Source organism: Nyctereutes procyonoides, unplaced genomic scaffold, assembly GCF_905146905.1.
Source record: "Nyctereutes procyonoides isolate TBG_1078 unplaced genomic scaffold, NYPRO_anot_genome, whole genome shotgun sequence".
NCBI lineage: Eukaryota > Metazoa > Chordata > Mammalia > Carnivora > Canidae > Nyctereutes > Nyctereutes procyonoides.
In genome coordinates, this window is record NW_026575030.1 from 38753355 (window position 1) to 38778720 (window position 25366).

The 25366-nt window shown below is 37.2% G+C and overlaps 1 pseudogene; it reads left to right on the forward strand.

Annotated features, from left to right (window-relative positions):
- Window positions 1–265: 265 nt before the first annotated feature.
- Window positions 266–24665, forward strand: LOC129503722 (nucleoplasmin-2-like; annotated as a pseudogene).
- The last annotated feature ends 701 nt before the right edge of the window (window positions 24666–25366 follow it).

Sequence of the window (25366 nt, forward strand, 5' to 3'; positions counted from 1 at the left end):
ATATAATTAAGGAGGAAGTAGTGTCACCTACTTTAAAACTTCCCTATATTTTAAGGTAAGTAAGTGCTTGGACAATTAAAAAGTACCTTAACTGAGCATTTTCAAAGAGTACAACTTCCCATTTTACACTAATATTCTAGATTCTCTGGGTATAAAACTCCTCAGCTGTCCTAGTGGTTGCTTGTCTTAACAAAAATCATTTTGTTTAAAAGATTTATGATGATGTGCTGTGGCTGAACTCTATGATATCATAAACTCAAAACCGATGTTATCTACAAATATAGAGTATCAGCTAAAAAGGCATTTCCTCCTACATTCCATTGTTTCTAAGCCAGAGGCTTCCCACCTTCAGGGTGTAGAAATCGCTTGGGAAGACCACACTCCCGCAGAACCAGATTCAGGAATCTGCATTAGAGCATGTCCTTCTGATGTGCCTCATTCCCGTGAAGATCCTCAGAAAACAATGTGAGGAACATAGTTATAGCAGGTCAATACTCCAGCTTTTTATAAAGACCTTGAACTTCACGTCTTTGCTGGGAGACATCAGAACTTCAAATGTTTTAGTTGATTTTTATGGAGCACATGGCCCAAACCCACTGAAAGTGTGTGTTTGCTAATAACTATCTTAAAAGGCAGTCTAACCTGCATGCTTTCATTTGAAAAATTTCTGAAGACAGTCATTTTCTCTAATTTTTAGTTAAGGGAGCTTGTTTTTGAGTGGCTAAATGATCTGTTTTCTGGCTTTAAGTGATTTCTTACAATGATCCTTATCAGATCAAGTGTTAACACCTTGGAGTGAACATACTGACTTTATCATTATTTACTCTCAATAAAGGTAAAATAACCCCTGTGAGACTTAGTTAGCCTTAGATACGACTTTATGCTTCTACTCCATTAAGGCAAGCTATTTTCCTTACATGTTTCAATTTGAAATAAAGTGAAAGTGTTGGGGATCAATTGTGTTAAACTTGCATTTGCGACATAGTCCCTTTACTTGGTATTTTCATGTTTCTTTCCTTCGATGTCCATAGACAATGTTGGGTTGTTGGAAGGTATTTATTATTAACCGGAATTTATTAACCAGAAGGTAGAAAAATAAGAGTAGTGGTTGATAGACGGTTCTGACTCATATCCACAGATAATGCAGAGCTGCATTTAGTAATAAAGAGTTGGAGAATTGCAGCTTGTTATCCCTGATAAAACTCCTGACTCTGAATGTGCAGTACATTCATGTTATTATCCTATGTTTCTCTGCTGCTTTTAAAAATCAGCCTCACTGAAGAGCATGTTAGAATAGGAATAAAGTGCTCTGTTCATTCAAGTACATGGACATCGACAGTCCTTATGTGTTACTAAAGAATATCTCTTTCCAAAAATACTATTTGGGGTGGGACTACCCTTTGGAGAACTTTCCTTTCAAAATAGTCTCAATGGCTAATTATATTCTTCTCAGGAGATTTTGGATTTTGGATGGCAGGACACTTTAAGGGAGGGGTTGATGATGAATCCATTATGCACCCTTTTTTCTCCCAATCCTAGAACAGTCAACCTGGCTTCTTTGGTTCTAGCCCCAGGCATAGCAATATGAATCTCCAAATCCCAAACTGGAGTTTATCTTCACAGTGGAAACTGGGCAAGTCATGAATTTGAAAAGGAATAAAATGCTTCTTTTCTTAAGTGCTTTCCCAAAAGAAGGTATGCCTAAACCCTCATTTCCTTCTGAGCTGTTCCAACTCTTTGAACTTCTGTGAGAAAGGAAACTGTATGTATATATTGTAGGGAAGAGCAAGCCTAGGGGAGAAGGGAATGTAAAATCAGATCAGCAGATCTGCCTTTTTAAAGATGGTGGTTTATTTCCTCCTCTAGTTTTCTGCTTGACGTGATTTGGGAGAAAAGTGTTGGTAAATAATAGCATCAATCAGAATGGGTTTTTCATTCAGCAACTGAGGAAAAAGCGAAGAGATTAAAAGCTAAGTTGGCCTACATTCACAGTAGCAAGATCAAATCCTCCTATGCCCCATTGGCGAGCAAGTGAACTAGTCATGGGTTTAGAGTCGTAAGTGAGGCCAAAGCTGGTCTTGTGGGAATAGTATCCTGGGGCAGGTCAATTTATTTTGGCAAGCCTCACTTTCCTTATCTATAGCAAATGTACTAGCATGATCTTTCAGGGCACTTAGCCTAAACAATCTGAGATTTTGAATAGGGACTGATTGTGTTTTTTCTACTTCTGGACTTTGTATACATTTCTCAGCAATTGATGTTTGTTTGCATGTTTCCTCTGAGAACCGAGGCCCAGCCCTAAAGCAGGGTACTTGTGTAAGCTTCAGGTGGTTCACGAGGCAAGAAATCTTGTTCACGTTTAATGGATGAGTGCTTACATGTATTTTCTTGTGATCATGGGGATTTGTCTGGGTTTGTTGTTGTTGTTGTTGTTTTAATTGGATTCTCAAAGGAGTTTATGATCCCAAACAACTGCCTTAAGGAAGGGAAGTGTAAGAGAGACTACTTCTACAGGTCTGGAGAGAAATTTGCAGACAAAGCTGGAGGGAGCTGTAGGAGCCATAGGAAACGTCCCACCTCATTTCTTAGATACACCAGTGTTGAAAATATGGACTTACCAGAGAGAGATTATTATTTTAATGGGATTTAAAAAATATATTACACTAGAAAGTAATAAAGTATTCAAAACAAACCAAAAATAAAACATGTCACTACAAGCTCTTTTGATATACCTCAATCCTCATTTTATGGATGGGGAAACCAGCCCAAAGAAGTTATTGGAGATCATAGAGAAACACTGGAGATGGAGTACAACATATTCTGATTTCAAAGCCTGTGTTCTTTCAACAGTGTATGGTTGATGCTGAGGCAATTTCCGCTTGTAAGCTCTCTAGAAATTTTACATTAAAAAAATAAAGTCCTGTAGATATTGCTCCAAAGTTTTGTTCTTAACATTTTATTACATTACTTCTCATAGTGCCTGTAAGGAGGTAAAAGAGTAAACACTGACTTCTATATTTTGCAGATGAAAATGCAAAGCTCTAAGATTTTTCTTCCTTTCACATCAAGACTTTGCTAGAATCTGAGAGAAAATCCACCTTAGACCAGACTAACTTTTATTATTTGCTCCAATATGCAATAGTCTGTGATAGCTGTTATAGGCAATATAATGAAGAATGCATTGAGATTATTGCTCTCAAGGGTTTGGCTATGCATTTTCTATGCCTTCTTTTCTTCTAAACCTAAATTAGGCAATGTATCCCTCATGTAGGCATTTCATGCTTACAAGTTCAACATATCAGAGCATGATCATATTTTTACAACCAAATATTAGACAAAAGAAAACTGTGAAGTTCTTGAGTTTTACAAAAGATAAACAAATCCAACTTATATAGTGAACAAATCAACTTTATTAAAAATAAAATCACATCACATAAACCTGGAGTTTTTGGAATTCTATCCATGCATTTGCACACATGTATAAATTCAATTAAAATAGACATGTATATAAAATATGCATATATGGCATTGCCAGATCACATATGAGGGCACCATGCAGAACCATAATCCTGCAAGCATATAAATATGGATGTTTTGCAAAGAGGAGAGGATGGAAGCCCAAGGGGCAAGAAGTCACAAGTTTATTAGTTATTTATTATTGTGTGACAAATTACCCTAAACCTTAATGACTTAAAACAATAAACATCTCAAAGTTTCTGTGGATAAGGAATTTCAGTGTCTCCAGCTCAAGGAATCTCAGGAAATTGCCATAAAGTTGTCAGTTGGGGCTATAGTCATTTCTGAGTTAACTTAATTGACTTAACTAGCAGCTTAACTCAGAGGATCTACTTCCAAGATCACTCACATGGTTGGTGGTAAAGTTCAATTCCATCGGTTGTGGGATGAGGTGCTCTGCTCCTCACTGGCAGTTGTTCAGAGTCCTCCCTCATTCCCTGACTCTTGGGTGTCTCCACAGGGACACTTATAGCATGGTAGTTGGCTTCCCTCAGCATGAGGGCAAGTGAATGCCCAAGGAACTCTGTTTTCTTATAACTTATTCCTGGAAGTGACATCCTTTCACTTCTGCCATTTTCTTTTGTAGAATTTAGTCTTAGGTCCAACACACACTCAAGGGAGGGGCCATAGGGCACACACAACAGGGGTCTTGGGGGATCACATTAGGGTCGACCATAGCAGCATCATTTCCATGAGAAAATACTGAGAAACCCTGAAAAAAATGGTCTTGTCTTGGCCCAGGGGTAACTGAGGTTAGGGGGCAGGACTGGCACTGTGGGCTCAGCTCATGGGTTGTATCCCAGATGTCTAGGTGAGATATTGGGGGTAATGCCTCTTATCTGCAGCCATAGTATACAGACTGACAGACATCAGAAACTGGGTAACTAATCACCAAACTCATGTTCTCTTCTTCCTGGATGAGCCTCTTAGTCCATCTTTGCAAGTATTCTTTGCAGGTTCGTGTGGACATATTGCTGAGTTTCAGCAAAAATAATACACGTGGATGTTATGTGAACCCCATTCAAAAAACTGCCATGTGCAATCCCCCATATTCTTTTCCACTTCAGGCTGGACGGGATGGAGATGATCTAAAGCAGGGCTTTGCGAGGCTGTGTTCACTGTGGCAGAGCTCAGGATGACAGGACCCTTGGTATCCGAATACATGATTGGAGAGTCACCAACTGACAGAGAACATTCATTTGAACATTAGATGAGAAAGCAAGAAAATTCTAGGAAATAGGCCACCAAGAGTAGAGAGTTCATTGATTACAGAAGCTGTAACAACTACAAGAGTCAGATATCGGAAGTAACAGCCCTGAACCAGTTAAACTCCTACAACTCAAAGACAAATCAGAAATGTCACATAGTTTAATTATTCTTTGATCTAAAATACCTGGAACAGTCCTCAGCACAAGGTGGGTTCTCTGTCATTTTGGTTAAATGATAGACGCTGACCCAGGTTGAATGTAAGGAGCGCTGATGCATGTAAGGTTTCAGAGCTTGCAGAAGGAATCTGAGCTTAGAGAAATATCCCAAATAAAACTTCAGATGGTCGTATTCTTCGTTTGCTCATTTGGCTGTTGTAAGAGCATTGCCTTCACTGTCTAGCGTGGAATTCTAGAACTAATTAAACAGGGAAGAAAATGAAAGGCCCAGGTTGGAAGCTTTAGAGTCAAATATTAGATTTAAGAGCAAGATTAGCGGCACTGACAACAACAATAAATTCAGTTTACTAAATACTTGCCTTTTCACCCAGGTTTAATTATTGACCCAGGTATATTACAACTGCCCTCTTCCCCAAAGCATATTAAAGTCTTTTCAGCCCTTCGAGGATCACATAACATCTTGCAAATTCGTTCTATAGTGTGTATTTATTCCATCCTATTTTTATTTAATAGCTACGTATGAAAGGCCTACTGTGTGCCAGGCATTGTGCCACCTGCTGGAAATGCTGAGTTGGAAAAGATGTGGGCTGTGCCTTTGAGGCTTTTGGTCTAGCAAATTTAAGGAAAAACAAAGGTTTATCTTCATAACACGCTTGAAGGGGCAATATCTGAAGCCAGTATTACTAGTATAATACTTGCAAAGAAAATATAAGTAGAATACTACAAATGGATGTTGAGGGCCCACATGATTGTCCTCTGGGCCATTGCTTCCCTCTGTTCCCAAACTCTGGACATTCATAGCACTGGATACTTTTTTCCTTTCCCATGATTTTCCAGCCTATTTTCTTATACATTGTTCCATTTGTCTTGCTGGCTGAAAAAAAAAAAAGAAAAAAGAAAAAGAAAGAAAGAAAAGAAGACATGTCACATGCAGCAACCCTTTCTATGTTGTTTGGGTAAAATGTTACAACTCTGCAATCAGCAGGATTTAGCTTCTCTTTCTGTGGCAAGTGATTAATCTCAAAGGGCAAAACATCTGGCTGGCAGCATGGGGCAGAGCAGGGCCACAGGGTCTCTGCAGCCTGGAAAAGGGGAAAGAGTAGGACGGGGAGCAATTAAGGAAGAAAAGCCTCTCTCTGGACGTAAGCAAGTCCTCTGGGTTTGCAGAATCGTCAGGTCCTCCTGCTGAGGACCAAGGTTTAATGGGGTAAAGGAAGGCAGGCCGCGTGTGAGGACTGCTTTACTACCTTCATGCCACTTCTTGACTTTGTTCTGGATGCTACTATTTCCTTTACCACCTGCTTGCTTGACCTTAGCTAATAGCTAGTGCCTTGAGCCCTTATGCCAAGCCCAGCACTGGTGTAAGAGTTTTGCTTAGCATTATCTCCTGTAATATTCATAGCAACCTCATGGGGAAGGTGCTACTGTTACCCTCATTTCATTTTGTCAAGGGAGAATAAGGGAATGGAACTCTCCAGGCTGCACATTTGGCAAATGATGTAGCAGTTTGACTCTAGAGACCTGCCTCTTTATGACTTTTCCTTCTGAGTATTGTTCCACTTTTTTTTTCTTAAATTCCTACTCTCTATTAAAATTGAGAATTAGAGGAGCTCCTGGAGGGTTCAGTGGTTGAGCCTCTGCCTTTGGCTTAGGTCGTGATCCCGGGGTCCTGGGATGGAGTCCCACATCCTGCTCCCCATAGGGAGCCGGCTTCTCCCTCTGCCTGTGTCTCTGCCTCTCTCTCTGTGTCTCTCATGAGTAAATAAATAAAACCTTTTAAAAAAAATTGAGAATTAGAATTGCCCCAAATATATATGTCTTTCCAATGACCTGCTTACTTTGATAATTTTATTTTTTTCTCCCTTTAAAAATAATTATATTTTAGAAACTTTACATAAGTGAAAGGACACAGAAATAACCCCTGTAGTTTATGCCCACTGGGCCTCTGTTACATTACACATATGAAATGCTGTTAGACTTTTTCAAGTTTCCAGTTACAGACACACAAGCTAGTTCAATTAGTGATGTTTTGTTGTATTACTCATACACCTAGTACGGAACACCTCTAGTGGGTAGAGCTCTCATGGCAGATTACCTTCAGGTCGGGTAGATTTATATTGGATTTGCTCAAGTAGTTTTGGCTCGGGCCTGTTGATCTATCATAATTATTAGCAGCATCCTTTTACACTATCAAAATTTTCTCCATTTAGATGATAAATCATATGATTATTTTGTTCATAGGCCACTGGCTGGCCAATAGAGGACTGCCAACTTACATTAGTCAGTAACAGATCCAAGCAATAGAAAAATAAGTGAAACTCTTCTATTAAGATTCTCTTGATTAGATTGATAACAAGGAGACAATTAATTTTAAAAATTCTACCTGAATAACATGATTAGTAGAATAGAATTAACCACTATTTGGAGAGAACCTAGAAACAGGATATGGAAATGCATTCGGTTTTCAAGTGTAGTAATATATTTTTCAGAAGGATCGCATGCTGGAACAGAAATGTACCCAAGTGATTTTTAAAAACCGATATCCTACTGATTACATTTTAGGCTACAATGCATTAAAAATAGAAACAAATAATGAGAATGGAATTAAAATGTGCCAAATGCATGAAAACTTAAGAAAAAGTGCTCTTTAAATGTGCCTAGGTCAGGGAAGAAATCCAGAATGTAATAACAAGAAAATGCAGTGAAAATATAAATACAATATATACATAAAAAGTATGGAATGCTGCCAAAATAGCACTTAGAAGAAAATTTATCACTCAAATTCCTCTGTTTGTATGGGAGAAAAGGGAAAAACAATGAATTAAGCCTTTGCCTAAAGTATTTAGGAACAGAATAAAGCAACATGCCAAAAAGAAAAAAAGTAGAAAAAATAAAGTAATAAAAAATAGAAATATTTGGGAACAATAATGGAAAAGGGATCCAACTCACAATAAAGCAAACATTAAATACTTAGGAATAAATTCAAAAGCTAAAAATGATGCATAAAATTACCAAGGTTTATTGGGAGAATACTGAAATAAATGGAGAGGCAAACTGTATTTCTGTATATGAAGATGATAATGTTCTAAATATGTCAGATGTTCCCAATTTTCATTACAGCTTTGATATCATCTCAGTGAAAGCCTCAACATGATTTTCTTTATAAAAAGGCAAAAAAATTTTTTTTCTAAGAATGCATCTGGGAGATAAAGAGGCTAGACTATCAAAGAGTTTTCTGAAAAAGAGAATTGAGAATTATTAACTCCCATGTGTTAAAATCCAGACTGAAATGAGAAAAATAAAAACAAGGTTTTCCTTCTATGCAAATAAACTAAAATAACTAAATAAACTTTGGATCTATAGGAATTTTAAGTGCTAAAATTTATGTTATAGGAAAAAATGACTATTGATTAGAACTTTGGAATCATTACTTTGTAAGGAGAGTAGTTATAGAAAATATTAGCATTGGAAAACAGACAGGTTATACAATCATCTTTAATTTCTGTGCAAAAAAAAAGATTGCAACTAAGCTAGAAGAACAAATGCAGAAGCAGTTTCAGAAAAAACAAAAAATTAAATCAGTATTACATAAAGTGTTCATTTAATATTTTCAGAAAATTTTCAACGACAAAGCAAATAATTACAGGGTATTATAAAGTAGTTAGTTGGTTCAACAGACATTTATTGAACACGTAGGCTCTCGAGATACTTAAAAAATATTATCACTGCCCTCAAGGAGCTTGCAGCTGCTAACCACATAAGCATATGGGAAAGAAATGCAAATTATGAGACTATTAAACCATTTTATACCTGCTTAACTGGTGCAGTTAAAACTAAATATAAATTCTTAGTATAGATGATATTTTAAGACAATTTTATTTATTTGAGAGGGAGAATAGGAGAGAGCCAGAGTGCAGAGATGGTGGGGGGAAGGGTAAAGACAGGTGGACAAGCAGACTCCCCGCTGGGCAGGTAACTCTCCCAACCGCCCCACCACCTGGGGCTTTCTTCCAGAACCCCGAGATCATTACCTGAGCTGAAACCAAGAGTGGGGCACTTAACCAATTGAGCCCCCGGGTTACCTGGTAGTATAAAGGTTTTTTTTTTTTTTAATTTTATTTATTTATGATAGTCACAGAGAGAGAGAGAGAGAGAGAGAGAGAGAGAGAGAGAGAGAGAGAGGCAGAGACACAGGCTGAGGGAGAAGCAGGCTCCATGCACCGGGAGCCCGACGTGGGATTCGATCCCGGGTCTCCAGGATCACGCCCTGGGCCAAAGGCAGGCGCCAAACCACTGCGCCACCCAGGGATCCCTTACCTGGTAGTATAGATGACTTTTAAAAACAGAGTCATTCACCGTGCAGGCATCGATTATCAAAATACACATACATTTTGTGCATTTGAAATTTCATTGTAATCCATGCTGAAATATTCATAAATTTACATTAGCAAAAAGAAAAACATCACTTATAACATCTAAAAATAGCTATAGTGAATACTTTAATGTACATTCTTCCTATTTTTTCGCACAATATTGTTTGCAATCCCTTAGTATTTAATTATATAGGATAAATAGGTTCCATATTAATAGTATACTTCCCAATTATAACTTCCATTTATTTCATCAAATTCTATTGTAAAGATATACCATATTGTATTTGACTAATCCCCTTTTGTTGGCTTTCTGCTTCCAGCTTTTCACTGTTACCTAATTCATTCATTCAGTAGATACTTAGTGGATTAATTGATGTCTTAGGTTCTGTGGACAGAGCGTTGAACACAGCAGAGGGGGCGCCTTTCCCCATGGGGGTTACAGTTTGGATCGCTGCGCTGCTCATGCTGTCCCCTGGGCTCCAACTTGAAGCAGGCCAATGCAGGGACCTTCCCCTATCGCCATCTCTTCCGAAGGGGATGCTATGACCAGCTCCCAGAACTACCTGCTACACCGTACAGCTTATGCTCCCTCTCTGCACTCTGCCCTGTAGACTAAGAGAACAGAAGTATCTAATCCCACATCAGACCCACCTGTCCTTTTATTCCAGCCTAAGGCTGAAGCCTATAAATTTGCATTGCTTCCTTTCTTCAGGAAACTGCTAAAACCAAATTCATCCTGCGTAACTTCTTTTTGTCCTTGGTCATCGCCCAAAATGCGAATTCTTGAGCAAACTGATCCCTATGTGTATTTCTCAAATGCTCAGTGTGCCTTTCTTTTAGTTTCTACCTCTCTGTATCATCCCCAAATTTCTCACGGTGTACCATGAAATCCTCTTTGCGTTACAAGCAAGCATACCTATAGCCACAAACACTTTTCCTTATTAAATCTTTCTTTCTTCTGAGGAAATCACTACTAGCCTCTTAGAGGCAGCTTATTTTCTCCAATACCCAACCACCTTAAGGTTGGATGAGAAATTTGTGCTTGTAGGGTTATCGCTATAATTATTTCATATTTTCCTTTAACTCTCTTCCCCTAGAAGAGTGATTCTCATCTTTAAAATGTGTAGAATTGTATTTGTGAGTTCTTTCAAAATTATGCTTTTCATGTGCATCAAATTTTAATATATTAAAAATGTTGGAGTGACATTAGTAAGACGCAGAATAGAAGAAGTTCCAATCATTGTCCCCCCCCATATAAACACATATAAACAATTTTTGAGCCAAAATACCTTTCTGAGAACCCTAAGTTTTCTCTTTCAGGACATGAAATAAGTGGAGCTTGCATCCACCTCCTGGCATTCCAGCCCAAATCCCAGGGAAAAGAAGTGGGTGGCTCTCAGCAGCCAGCATGGTGCTGCAGAATTGGAGAGAAGGTGCACAATCCTGAGAATCCTCTATCAAAAGAAGGGAGAGAAGGGGAGGCTGCACCCACCTTTTGGGCATTTCAGCATGCTTTCCCAGGGAAAGACAGTGGTTAGTTTTCATCAAACAGCATGATTCTGTGGGATGAGAAAAGATGCACAATCCTGATATGTCTCCTTCTGAAAGGGAGGGAGAGAAGTAAAACTTGCACCCAACATCCTTCAGTGTATTGTCCTAGAGAAAAGGTGCAGGTGGTTCTGAGCAGCAAGCACAGCTCTGAGAGATAGAGAAAAAGACATACAACCTAGAATCTTCTCCTTAAACAGGAAAGGAAATAGGTGGAGCTCAAAGCAAATATTCTAATATTTTAGAAGTGGAAGAAAATATTTTCACATTATGTATCTGATAAGGAGTTAATATCATTCATACATATTTAAAAACTCATACAACTCAATAAGGAAGAAAACCTCCAGTCTGATTAAAAAAAAAATTACTACCATTTACAACAGCAGTGATGGACCTTGAGGACTAAGTGAAATAAGACAGGGAAGGACAAAGTTTGTATGATTTTACTTCCATTTGGAATCTAAAAAAAAAAAAAAAAGAATTCATAGATAAGAAAACAGATTAGTGGTTACCAGGACTTTGGGGTGGGGAGTGGGCACAATGTGGGAAGGTGATCAAAAGGTACTAAATTCCAGTTGTAAGACAAATACATTCTATAGATGTAATATACACCATAGTGAATAAAGTTAACAATATTGCATCATGTTTTTGAAAGGTGCTAAAAGAGTGAATCTTAAAAGTTCTCATTACAGAAAAAGGAAGGAAGAAAGAAAGAAAAAGAGAAAGAAAGAAATAGTACATGGCGAATTTTCTTGTAGAGTATTTTCAAGGGGGGACTGTACCATGTTACTCAAGACTACTCTAGCATTGTAACGATGCTTTAGAAAAATATTTGACTTACTCTCTCATGAGAAACTCCCCCATAGCAGTGCTTCAGGTCAATTTCTAGTAGACACAGCATTTCTGCTTGTCAGGAACCCCCTCCTTCCCCGTTTTCTTTGGTCTCACTGAAGCTGGAGATGGGAAGTTGGATATTGGCTAATTTGATTATCCTCCTGTTGATCAGGTTTGGCAAAACACACTTGAATAGGAAGAAATGCAGACTTTTATATTAACTTACACATGACTTCCTATTCTCTGTATATTTATATGCAGGAATCTCAGAGGCCTGGGGTAAGAATGTGTGCCTTCCCATGCACCCCCAAATGGCAGACATTCTTCAAATGTCTGTGGACCCGGTTCCTTCCTCCTCTGTCTCCTAGTCTTAAGCCAACGGATATCGTAGTTGCTAGACTTGTCCTCCTTCAACCCATCTGCCAAAACAGCATACTAATATAACAATATTTCTTAAAATTGAATATAGGCACAAATCATTGTAAAATGCAGATCTGGAAACAAAAGGTCTTTAGTGTGAACCTGAGATTACACCTTTCTAACCAAACTACTGTATGATACTTCTTGCTCGTGGCCTACAGATCATACTTGGAGAAGCAAAGCTCGCAGAAAGAGTCAGCAAACTGTCTGTAAAGGGTCAGATCGAAAAATTTAAGGCTTTATGGGCCATAGGGTCCCTCCAATTACTCAGTTCTGCTTCTATGGCATGAAAGTATATGGACAACAGGTAAATGACTGGGCATGCCTTAGTTCCAATAAAACTTACATACTCTGAAATGTGAATTCCATAGAATTTTCACATTTAGAATTTTTTTTTTCTTCTGCTTTTCCCCTCTACCATTTAAAAGTGTAAAAACCATTCTTACCTGAGAGCTAGACAAAAACAGGCAGTGTGCTGGGTTTGGCTGGTGTTCTAGCTCATCAACACCTAACCTAAAGCACAAATTATGGAGACACAGATCTTGCTCTAGCATTTCCTAACTCTTGATCAACCCAGTTCTCTGACCTCTAAATCGCTCCTCCAAAAATCTCTGCAAAACAGAATATAGCGAACAAAACAGCAATAGAAAATCCTTCTCTTTCAATAATTAAACATAATTGGTAAAACTTCCCAATCCCAGTGAATAGATATTAAACATGACCCAAGTGTATGCTCTCCAGAAGAGATTCATTTTAGATTTAAGTACATATAGGTTGAAAGTGAAGGGATAGAAAAATATATTCCATGCAAGCGATGAAAAAAGAGAATAGAGGTGGCTATACTTATATCAAGTAAAATAGAGTTTAAATCATAAGTTATTTTAAAGGACAAAAAGAAGGACATTATATCAGGAAGATATTGCAAATATAAATAAATAAATAAATAAATAAATAAATAAATAAATAAAATACACAAGATGAGAGCATCTAAATATATAAAGTAAATATTAACAGAACTAAAGGAAGAAATAAACAGTAATAGAAGGCTTCAGTATCCTACTTTCAACAATAGGTAGAACATCCAGACAGAAAACTGATACAGAATCAGAGCACTTGAACAACACCATAGAGCAAATAGATCTAATGAACATACACAGAAAATTCCTCCCAACAGGAGCAGAATAACATTCTTCTCAAGTGCACGCCAAAGAGTCTCCAGGAAGAATCAACTCTGGCTGCAAAACAATTTTTAATAAACTTAAGAAAACTGAAATCATACCACATTTCTTTTCTAATCATAAAGGTATAAAACTAGAAATCAATAAAGGAAAATTGGAAAATCTACAAATATGGGGAAATTTAAAAATAAACCTGAACAACCAATAGGCCAAAAAAGAAATAAGAGGAAAATCAAAAGATATCTTCAGAAATGAAAATGAAACACAACATATCAAAACGTATAAGATGCAGCAAAAGTAGTACTAAGAGGTAAGTTTATAGTAATAAAAACCTACATTAAAAAAGAAAAAAAAGATCTCAAATAAACAACTTAACTTTACATCCGAAGGAACTTAAAAAAAGTCGAACTAAGCTCAACATTAGCAGAAGGAAGGAAAAATAAAAATGAGAGCATAAATAAACTAGAAAATATACAGTAGAAAAAAAAATCAACAAAACCAAGAGTTCTTTTTTGAAACACTAAACAAACTTGACAAACCTTTAGCTATGTTGAGCGACAAAGACAGGAAACTCAAAATAAGAATATCAGAAAAGAAAAAAAAGAGACATTAGAACGGATGCCAAAGAAATGAAAGAGATGAGGCCACATGGGTGGCTCAACAGTTGAGCATCTGCCTTTGGCTCAGGACATGATCCCAGAGTCCTGCGATCGAGTCCCACATTGGTTGGGGTATGGAGACCAAGTGCTGCACCAAGGCTGCAGCCAGGCAGGTTTTTTCAAACCACCTTTGGGATCAGACCCTCCCCAAATTGGGGTTCCTCCTGGGCTCCAAGATTCAGCCTTCCTGTTCCAACATTTCCCAGTTACTCCCTGACCCACGGCCCCCAAACCTGGGCTTTTATGGAGCCTCCAGGATTCAAATTCCCTCTACAAACCTAAACTTCAGAATTTGGCCCTCTCCCTTATATTCTGGGTTCCCAGACCAAACCTTCTCCCTAAATCAGGGCTCTAGACCCAGCCCTCCAAACCTGAACTCTGGGAGGTAGGCCCCTTCAATCTAGGCTTCTCTCCAGAGATTTTTAGGTCTTCTATGGGTGCCTGCTAAGTCCTCAAAAGTGGACTATACTCAGACTTGGCTCTCTGCATCCCCATGCTACTCTATTCTCAGGAATAAGGTGGGTCTTTGGGCAGCAAATCAAGGGGTCACTGTTTAAGGGGGCCCTAGAATACAGAGTTTTGCCCAGTTGGTGTCTGTTGAGTGTTTTCTCATTTAATTTTAGCCCCATTCTGCCCAGAGATGGGCAGAGGGGTAGGACTGGGCTCATCCCCCTTTCAGATTCTGCAGTAATGCAGCATGAGAGAAAATATTGAAAAAAAAATTAAAGAAGAATTTATACCACAATTTTCAAACCTTTTACAAAAATTGAAGAGGAGGGAATACTTCAAAACTGATTTTGAAAGTCCTGCATTTCTGATACCAAAACCAAACAAAGAATCCTAAATGAAATGAAAACTACAGGCTATTCTCTCTGATGAATATAGATGTGCAAAGATCAAAGTACAAGTAAATGGATTCAATAGTACATGGAATGCATCATAAGTAGGATTTATTTCTGGGATTCATGGATGGTTCAACTTATACAAGTCAATAAACGTGATAGATCACATTAAGAGAATGAAGGATAAAAGTCACAAGAGCTCCCCAATAGATGCAGAAAAAAACAAAATATTCATACTCATTCAGATAAAAACTGTCAACAAACTAGGTATCGAAGGAGTGTACTTCAACATAACAAAGATCACATATGATAAGCCCACAGCTAACATCATAGTCAAAAATGGAAAACTTGGGGGAGCCCGGGTGGCTCAGGGGTTTAGCGCCGCCTTCAGCCCAGGGAGTGGTCCTGGAGACCTGGGATCGAGTCCTATGTCGGGCTCCCTGCATGGAGCCTGCTTGTGTCTCTGCCTCTCTCTCTCTCTCTCTCTCTCTCTCTGTATGTGTGTCTCTCATGAATATATAAGTAAAATCTTTAAAAAAAAAAAAAGGAAAACTTTGTCTCTAAGATCAGGAACAACATAAGGATGTCAACTCTCACCACTTTTATTCATCATAGTACTGGAAATCCTCTGCAAGAAAAAGTCCTAGGTAAGAAAAAGAAAATTCATTCAAATCAGAAAGGAAGAAGCAAAATTTATCTTTTTGCAGGTAACGTGATCTTTTATGAAGAATATCCAAAAGACTCCACACACGAAAAGTTGTTAAAACAAATACATGGATTCAGCAAAGTTATGCAATGTGAAGCCAACATACAAAAAGCAGTTGAATTTTTATTTTTATTTTTTAAAGATTTTATCTATTAATTCATGAGAGACACACAGAGATAGAGAGAGGCAGAGACCTTGGCAGAGGGAGAAGCAGGCTCCATGCAGCGAGCCTGATGTGGGACTTGATCCCGGGTCTCCAGGATCAGGCCCTGGGCTGAAAGCAGCACTAAACCGCTAAGCCACCCCAGCTGCCCGTAGCTGGATTTTTATACAATAACAACAGACCATCGGAAAGGGAAACAAAGAAACAATCTCATTTATGGTAGCATCAAAGAATAAAATGTAAAATGTAAAATGTAGAATAAATGTAGAATGTAAACATAACAAAGGAGGTAAAGATTTCACTAAGAATTATAAAACATTTTCAAAATAAAGAAAACATTATAAATCGAAAGACATCCTATGTTCATGAAATAAAAGACTTGATAATGTTAAAATGTCTATACTACCCAAAACAATGTACAGATTCAATGAATGCTATCTTTTTAAAAAGCCAATGACATTGTTTACAGTAATAGAAACACAATACTAAAATTCACAAAGACACAGAATAGGCAAAGAGATCATGACAAAGAAGAGCAAAGTTGGATGTATCAAATTTCCTGATTTCAAATATATTGCAGAGCTTTTTCATTCTCTTTTTTGAGAAAGAACAAGAGTGCATAAGTGGGGTGGAGGTGGTGAGGGGCAGAAGGTGGGGGGAGTGAAAGAATGTTAAGCAGACTCCATACCAAACTTGGAGCCCAATGTGGGGCTGGATCTCACGACTCTGAGATCATGACCTGAGCTGAAATCAAGAGTCTGATGGTTAACTGACTGAGCCACCCAGGCACCCCTATTGCAAAGCTATTTTAAATATAATAGTACAATACTGGAAGAGAGACAAACACATGGATTGATTGAGCAGAATCGACAGCCTAGAAATAACCTCCTACATGTATGGTCCACTGACTTTTTAACAAAGGTGCCAGGAAGACAAAATGGGGAAAGGAAAGTTTCTTCAACAAATGGTGTTGGGAAAACTGGATATTCACTGGCAAAAAAATGAAATTAGACCTCTACCTTGTACCACACACAAAAATCAACTCAAAAGGGATTAAAGACTTAAACACAGACCTGAAATTGTAAAACTCCTAGAAATAAACATAGGGGAAAAACTTTTTGACATTGGTCTTGGCAATGATTTTTTTTTTTAATATTTTGGTGTACATAGGCAACAATAGTGAAATTACCCAAGTGAGACTACATCAAACCATAAATCCTTTGCATAGAAAAGGAAATAATCAAAAGGATAAAAAGGCAATGTACAGAATGGAAGAAAATACTTGCAAAATATCTTTCTAGTAAGAGGTTAATTTCCAAAGTATATAAGAAAAAAACAAGTCAATAGCAAAAAAACAAATAACATTTCTCCAAAGAAGATATACAAATAACCAACAGGTAGGTGAAAAGATGCGTGACATCGCTGATTATCAGGAAAATGCAAATCAAGACTATAATGGAATATCACCTCACAACTGTTAGGATGGCTATTATACATTTTAAAAGGATACTGTTGGTGAGGATGTGGAGAAATTAGAACCCTTGTATATTGCTGGGAATGTAAAATGGTGCAGCCACTGGGGAGAACAGTATGGAGGTTTATCAAAAAACCCAAAGCAGAACTACGTATGATCCAGCAATTCTACTAATAGGTATATAACAAAAAAGAATTGAAATCAGGATCTCAAAGAGATATCTGCACTCTCATGTTCACTACAGTATTATTCACAATTGTCAAGATACAGAAACAAATCAAATGTCTGTTGATAGATGAATGAATAAAGAATATATATGGTCTATGCATAGACTTGAGTATTATTCAGCTTCACAAAAGAAGGAAACCCTGCCATTTGTGACAACATGGATGAACCTGGAAGACATTAAACTAAGTGAAATAAGCCATTCATAGAAGGACCAATACTTCATGACTTCATACCTTATATGAGGTATCTAGAATAGTCAAACTCCTAGACGCAGAATATACAATAGTTAGTGGTTGCCAGAAGGTGGAGCGTGACCCATGGGGAAAATAGTGAGTTGTTCATTGGGTATAAAATTTTGGTTTGATAGATAAATAAATTCTAGAGATTTGTTGTACAATACAGTGCCTATATGTACTTTAAAATTTAAAAGGATGGATCTCATAAGTGTTCTTACTGCAAAAAATAAACAAAAAATCAAGGGTGGTGGAGGAAGCTATGCACGTGTGGACAAAGAGGGTAGATGGGAAATCTCTGTCATCTCAATTTTGCTATGAACCTAAAACTGTTCTAAAAAATAGTCTTAAGAAAACTAAACACAACAAAAGGACACAAGGAAGCTTTAGAAGTGTTGGGTATGTCTATTGTGGTAATGGCATCATGTGTGCTAGTACATGTCAAACTCATAAAATTGTACTCATTGAATATATGCAGAGCTTGCATATAAGTTATACCTCAATAAAGCTGTTTTTTAAAAATTTCAACTGGAAAAATAATATACTGCCAATAAAGTTATGGAAAATATTCAGTTGCACTAAAAATCAGAGAAATACATATTAAAATGTTTATCTATTAAATTAGGAAATATGTTTTTTTAGAATTAAGTTCCAAATATTTATAATAAGAGCATTACCATGCACAATTGATGGGAACATGAATCAGAATTTTAGTTCTGGAGAAGTTTGAGAGTATACATAGAGATACTTTCACATTTTTGACTCTTTGATTCTTCAGTCTCATTTCTCAGGATAAACATTAATAAAATAGTCATGCAGCAAAAATAATTGTATATAGTATGCTCAATTTAAATACTCAGTGAATATTAACTATTAAAATGAATTATGGTATATATATGGAATAAAATATACTGCATTTTAAAAAGTGTTATTAAATGGTATAATTAAAAAAAAGTATTAGCTATTTCATTCTATTCCTTTTTAAAAAAGACTTGTTATTTATTTTTAGAGAGAGAGAGAGTGGGGAGGGGCAGCAGGACAGAATCTTCAAGCCAACTCCCCATTGAGCATGGAGCCTGATGTGGGACTTGAACTCATGACCCGTGAGATCATGACCTGAGCCAAAATTATGAGCTGGACGCTTAACTGACTGAGCCATGCAGGTGCTCCTCATTATATTCCTTTTTATTATTATTGTCTTCACTCAGTAATATGTTTATAAGATCCCTGAGTGTGACTATGTGAAAATTAAATCTGTTCCATCTTATTGTTACACAGTGTTCCATAAGGGTGCATTTTCCATTTTTATACCTATTCTCTCTCCCAATGGTGGATTCCAGATAGCCTCTAACTACCTGCTAAATTGAATAATCCTGCAGTGACAATCCTTTTATAAATTCCCCCTTATGGAATTTTTTAAGACTTTAAGATATATAGAACTAGGAGAAGAGCTGATGTGATAAGGTATGCATATACTTAATATGACTAGACATTGCCAAGTTGTGATATTATTCTTCCTACGGTAAGAAGGTCCCTATACCCATACTTCCTTTCCACTTTCTGCAGTATTCAGAGTACCTATTTTTGCAAGTCTGAGACTTAAAATGTTATTTCATTGTTCTTTTAATTTGCATTTCAATGATTAATAATGAGTTTGAACCTCTTTTTCTGTGTTGTCAACCTTTGGATTTCCTCTTTCGAATTGCTTCTTCATCTCCTTTTTTATTTTTTTGAGTGATTCTGTGATTTTGTTGATTTAGATAAGTTTGGAATACATTTTAGATACTATTCCCTTATATGTTTAGAATTTAAGAGTGTTTTCCTCCATTCTTTCTTCTTGTGACTTTTTTTCATCATATTCATCTTACAGAATTCCTGATTTTTTGTGTAATCAAGAAGTCATTTTTTTATAGTTTGTTTTTGAACTTTTATTTAAAAATTCTTTCAATCCCTAACTCTACATTTTATACTAATGTTATTATATCTTTCAGTGTAGATTATAAATCCATACAGATTTCATCTTTTTATGTTGTTAGGTAGAGATCTAGCTTTACTGTTCTCCATACAATAAGCCAGTCTTTTAGCACCATCGTTGGTAGGCAGCCTTTCAAATGGCTTCTCATGACTATGCTTCTTGGTACTCATATGTTTGTGTAGTCTCCTTCATTTAAGAGGGTGCTGTGCCTAGTGACTTGCTTCCAATCAACAGAATACGGCCAGTGATGGAATGTTGCTTCCAAGGTTAGATTACAAAAAGACTGTGACTTCTGTCTTTTTTGCCCTCTCATTTTTCTTCTCTCACTTTGGGGCAACAAGCTGCCATGTTGTGAGCTACCCTATAGAGAAAGCTACATGACAAGGGACTGACATCTCTAGTCAACAGGGAATAGAACTTGAACATTGTCAACAGCCAAAAAATAAGCTTGAAGTAGATCTGAAGCCTGCCAATGGCCAAATGAATGAGTGTGGGAGCAGAACGATCCCCAGTAGAGTCTTAAGATGACTAGAGCCCTGGCTAGTACCTTACTTGCAGCCTTGTGAGAAACTCTGACTGAAAGGATGCAGCTAAACTTGGTTCCTGACACTTAGAAACTGAGACAATAAATGTTTATTATTTTAAGCCACTAATGTTAGAGCAATTTGTTATGTAACAGTAGACTTTAATATACCATTGACTAAATCTAATCTGTCCCTAGTTGAATAGAGTTTAAACTTATGGTTGATTAGTTAATTTCACTCCATTTTTATTACTATAGCTTTGCCATATGCCCATATTTAATAGAGTGGATTCCTCTGCTTTACCTTCTTTTTCTTTAAATAATTAGGAAATATTTTAAATGGAATAAAAATGAAAACAATAACATCCAAATTTAAGAACTGCAGCTTATGTCTCCTTATAGTGTAGTCTATATTTTTAAATATTTATGTTAGGAAACAAGAAATATCTCAGGCCAGTGATCAATTATTCCACCTTGTAAAGGTAGAAAAAGAGGGGGAAATTAAACCTAATTCAAGTAGAAAGACATAATAAAGATAATTGCATAAATTAGTAGAACAGAAAATAGATGTCTAATAGACAATAATCAATAAAAGCAACATCTGTTTCTCTGAAAATACCAATAAAATTGGTAAAACTCTAAACTGGTATAAGCAAACATTTTCTATCAAGGGCCAAATGTTAAATATCTTAAGATTTACTGGCAATTAAGTCTCTGTTACAAATGTTCATCTCTGCTGACTCCTCATAAAAGCAAATATAGACTATTTGTAAATGAATGTGCACAGGTGAATTCCAATAAAACTGTTCATTGACAGTGAAATTTGAGTATCATATAATTTTGCAATATCATGGAACGGTTTATAACTTGTTTTTTTTTTCTTTCAAATATTTAGAAGTGTAAAAGCCATTCTTAGCTCATGGGTTATACAAAAGCAATAATGGGACAAATTTGTCTGCTGATTATAGCTCACCATTCATTGCATAAAAAGATTGATCACAGTAAAAAGAGAAGGTCGTATTATTGGTACCAAGAAGGAAAGAGAGAATGCTAATAAACACAGGCCTTAAAAACTTAAAAGAGCAATCAGTATATACTACTGAAAACTTTATTTAATAAACTTGATGACTCAAGGAATAATTTTTGGAAGATAAAAATTACAAAACTGACAGAAGAACTAAAAAAAATTTAATATCTCTAGTGTACCAAGCATATTTTATTCATAATTAAAAACTTCCCTGTAAATAAATCTCAGGCTGAGAGGATTTTACTGGTGAATTCTTAAAGAAAAAAATTAGAAAGAAATAATACCAATCCTATATAAATTATTTCAGAAAATAGAAAAGTATATTATGAAAACTGCATCATGTCGACATCAAAACTAGACAAAGTTATTTCAAGAAAAAATTATAAATTAACATCCTACATGAACATAGATACAAATATTGTAACAAAATAATTGCAAAATTTAAACTGGCAACATATAAAAAGAATAATACATTTAAAAAGGCATTTGACAAAATAGTATCTATTCAATATACAAATTTTTGGCAAGTTGGGATTCAAAAGAGGTTTCTTTAACCTGATAAAGGACATTGCTGGGGATCCCTGGGTGGCGCAGCGGTTTGGCGCCTGCCTTTGGCTCAGGGCGCGATCCTGGAGACCCGGGATCGAATCCCATATCGGGTTCCCGGTGCATGGAGCCTGCTTCTCCCTCTGCCTGTGTCTCTGCCTCTCTCTCTCTCTCTCTCTCTCTCTCTCTCTCTCTGTGACTATCATAAATAAATAAAAAAAATTTTTTTAAAAAAAGGACATTGCTGGACATGGCATCATGGTATCTGTAGCTGGCATCATGCTTAATGATAAAGTTGTTTTCTCCCTAAGTTGAGAGTTAGGCCAGAATGTTAGCCTCTCTATTGGAGGTCCTAGAAATTTTAATAAGTCAAAAATAAATAAAACACTTATAGATTGAAAAAGAAGAAATAAAAGACTGAGGTGCAAGTCAAGTTTGACAGGTTTATTTTCAAAATTTATATGGAAATTAAAGTGTCCTAGAATAGACAAAACAATTTATAAAGAAAAACAAAGTTGGAGGACTCATATAATGTTCTTGGTGACCAATTGCAGTGCAAGTGTGTGAGTGGGTGGGGAGTTGTCCCTCACATAACCAGGCAATTTTGTAGACACTACCAATTTTGTAGACAATTGAGTTGTCCTACAGTTCAACTCAATTCTGACATGATTTTCCCAAAGATAGCATCAGATTCTACAGGTTAAGGGCTTAGTTCTACAAGACTGCACCCACCGTGTCCCACTTTATGTGTCTATCACAAGTTCAAGTTGTTGCCTGGGCTTCTGAACAGGTTGGAAGTTCCAAGGGCTTCCTTTTTGGGTTTAATTAATTTGCTAGAGTGGTCACAGAACTAAAAAAAAAATCTTACTTATTAGATCACCGATTTGTTATGAAAGGATATAACTGAAATAGCCAAATGGGAGGGATGCATAAGGCAAGGTCTGATAAAAGGTACTGGAACTTCCATGCCACCAAGTGTGCACCATTTTCCCCAAGTTTCTGCATGTTCTCTGAACTCTGTCTTTTGGGTCTTTATGGATGCTTTGTGACATAGTCATGATTGATTAAATTATTGGTTATTGGTGATTTAACTCAGTCTGTAGCCCCTCTCCCCTCCCAAAAAATGGTGACGGGATAAGACTGAAAGTCTAATGGCAAACAGCAGCCCCCATCTTGAAGAAATTTCCAAAAGACATCTCATTAATATACACTCAGTTGGTTGAAAGGAGCTTGTTATGACTAATAAGACACACATTTCACTTTTATGGCTATGAAGTGATTTCAGGAACTGAGAACAGGAGACCAACCATTACAACAAAAGATGCTCCCTGTCACTTGAATTTTCAAGGGTTTAAGAGCTCTGTGTCAGAAATGGGGAGGAATGTGAAATATATATTTCTTGTTATAAATCACAATCTTATAACACATAATACCTGACTTCGAGACTTATATTAATGCTACAATAATCAAAGTAAGTGTGGCATTTGTGAAAGGATAAATTTAGATGAACTGAACAGAACAGGGAGTTCAAAGACAGATCTACTCATATATATAGTAAACTGATTTTTGAGAAAAGTCCTAAGGCAATTCAATGAGGGAAAAGGAGTTCTTTTTAAAAAGTAATCCTGGGGGTGGCTGGGTGGCTCAGTTAATTAAGCATCTGACTTTTGGTTTTGGCTCAGGTCACAATCTCAGGGTCCTGAGATCAAGCCCCATGTTGGGGCTTGATTCTCTCCCTCTCTCTGCCCCCCCCACCCCCACTCGCTCACGTACACACTCTCTCTCTGGGATAAATAAATAAATCTCTTTAAAAAAGTAATTCTGGGACAGCCTGATTGGCTCAGCGGTTTAGCACTGCCTTCAGCCCAGGGCATGATCCTGGAGACCTGGGATTGAGTCCCGCTTCGGGCTCCCTGCATGGGGCCTGTTTCTCCCTCTGCCTGTGTCTCTGCCTCTCTCTCTCTCTCTCTCTCTCTCTGTGTGTCTCTCATGAATAAATAAATAAAATCTTAAAAAAAAAAGTAGTTCTGGAACATTTGGATATCTTTATGGAAAAACAAAACAAAACAATAAATCCTTACTCTTTACCTCATCCCATTGACAAAAATTAATTTGAATAGGAGCATAGGCCTAAATGTAAGTTAAAAGTATAACCATTTACATTAGGATAATGTGAATTTAAACCACAATGAAATACCATTGTTGGGGAGGAAAATTTTATCTATACCTTTCTTAATTCTTTGTCTTGTCTAATAATCAGATTAACACAGGACAGGGGAAAAATTTAATTACAAATGTGCAGGGGTCCCCTCAGAATATGAGACCCACATGCTGTCCGGTAATTGAAGGTTCTATGCCATTCTGAGCTAAGAAGGGGGTGGGAAAAAAAAAAGAAGGGGGTGGGACTTCAAAGGGAAGGAAAACAATTCATAGGAAGATGGGAAGAGCAAATGTTTGGGAAGCAAATGTTTGTAGTGTCATGCTGAGACAACAGGCACAGTGAGGAATTTGATTTCTAGGACTTGCTGAGCTATTCCTTCTCCCCTCAAGAGCTGGGGAAGAGGAGGACCCCGAGGAGGAGGAGGAAGAGGAGGAGGAAAGTCACAGTGATGAGGTTGATGATGACGACGATGACGACGATGATGTAGATGTGTCCCTAGAGGAGACCCCTATTAAACAAGTCAAGAGGCTGGCATCCCAGAAGCAGACAAGTATTGCCAAGAAAAAAAAGGATGGAAAAAGAAGAGGAGGCAGTGAGACCCAGGCTTAAAGACCAGAGTCCTGTGAAAAAGGCCAAACCCACACTCAAACCTAAAAAGCCAGGATCCAAGAAATGAGGAGCCAGGAGTGGCCTGGCTGCAGCGACCAAGGGAGAGCTGGCTAGCTGTGACCCCAGGTCTCCCCCACCCAGCCTCTCTCTACCTGAGTCTGAATGGGATGGAGCTGCTGAGGCCAACACGAGAGGCCCTCGCCCCAACTCTCAAGTGTTCAGCGGGACCTGGAGCTCCAACCTCAGGGCCATTAATAAAGTTTGCTTTGCCAGGGGAAAAAAAAAAAAGCCCATGTTCTTTGTAGTTATCTCTGGTGATGGTTCTCTTCTTGGATCAGGTCCCCTATCTAACTTCTTTTAGGCAGTTAAGGAAGAGGTAAAAGTTCTCCTTGAGTCTGTTGCGTCTTGGTTGCCTTTAGTTCACAATATTCCACCTGCCAAAGTGGCATATTTTAGGGACACTTGTTCTGAACTCCTTCACCATTTTTACTCCTTTCACCAGTTTTACATATTATCAGAGCTATAATTCAAAATTCGAATAATAGTAAAGTTGGTTAGGAAATGGACAAATTGGAACTCTTGTACACTTCTGATGGGAAAGGGAAATGGCACAAGAACTATTTGATAACTATTTGATAGTTTCCTTATAAAATGAAATATGTACATATCATGCCATCCTACTATTCCACAATAAAGCATATAACCACACAAAGACTTGTACACCACTGTTTATAGCAGCTTTATTCAAAATATTCCTCCAAATGGGGAATACTCATATGTCTATCACCATGTAAATGGATAATTAAAATGATAGTACATATAAGCAGTGGGATACTAATCATCGATAAAAACGTACTAGGCTACTGATAGGGGCAATAACATGTATGAATCTCAAAAATATTATGTTCGGTAAAGAACTCAGAGAAAATGTACATTACATAATTTCATTTACATGAGATTCTAGAA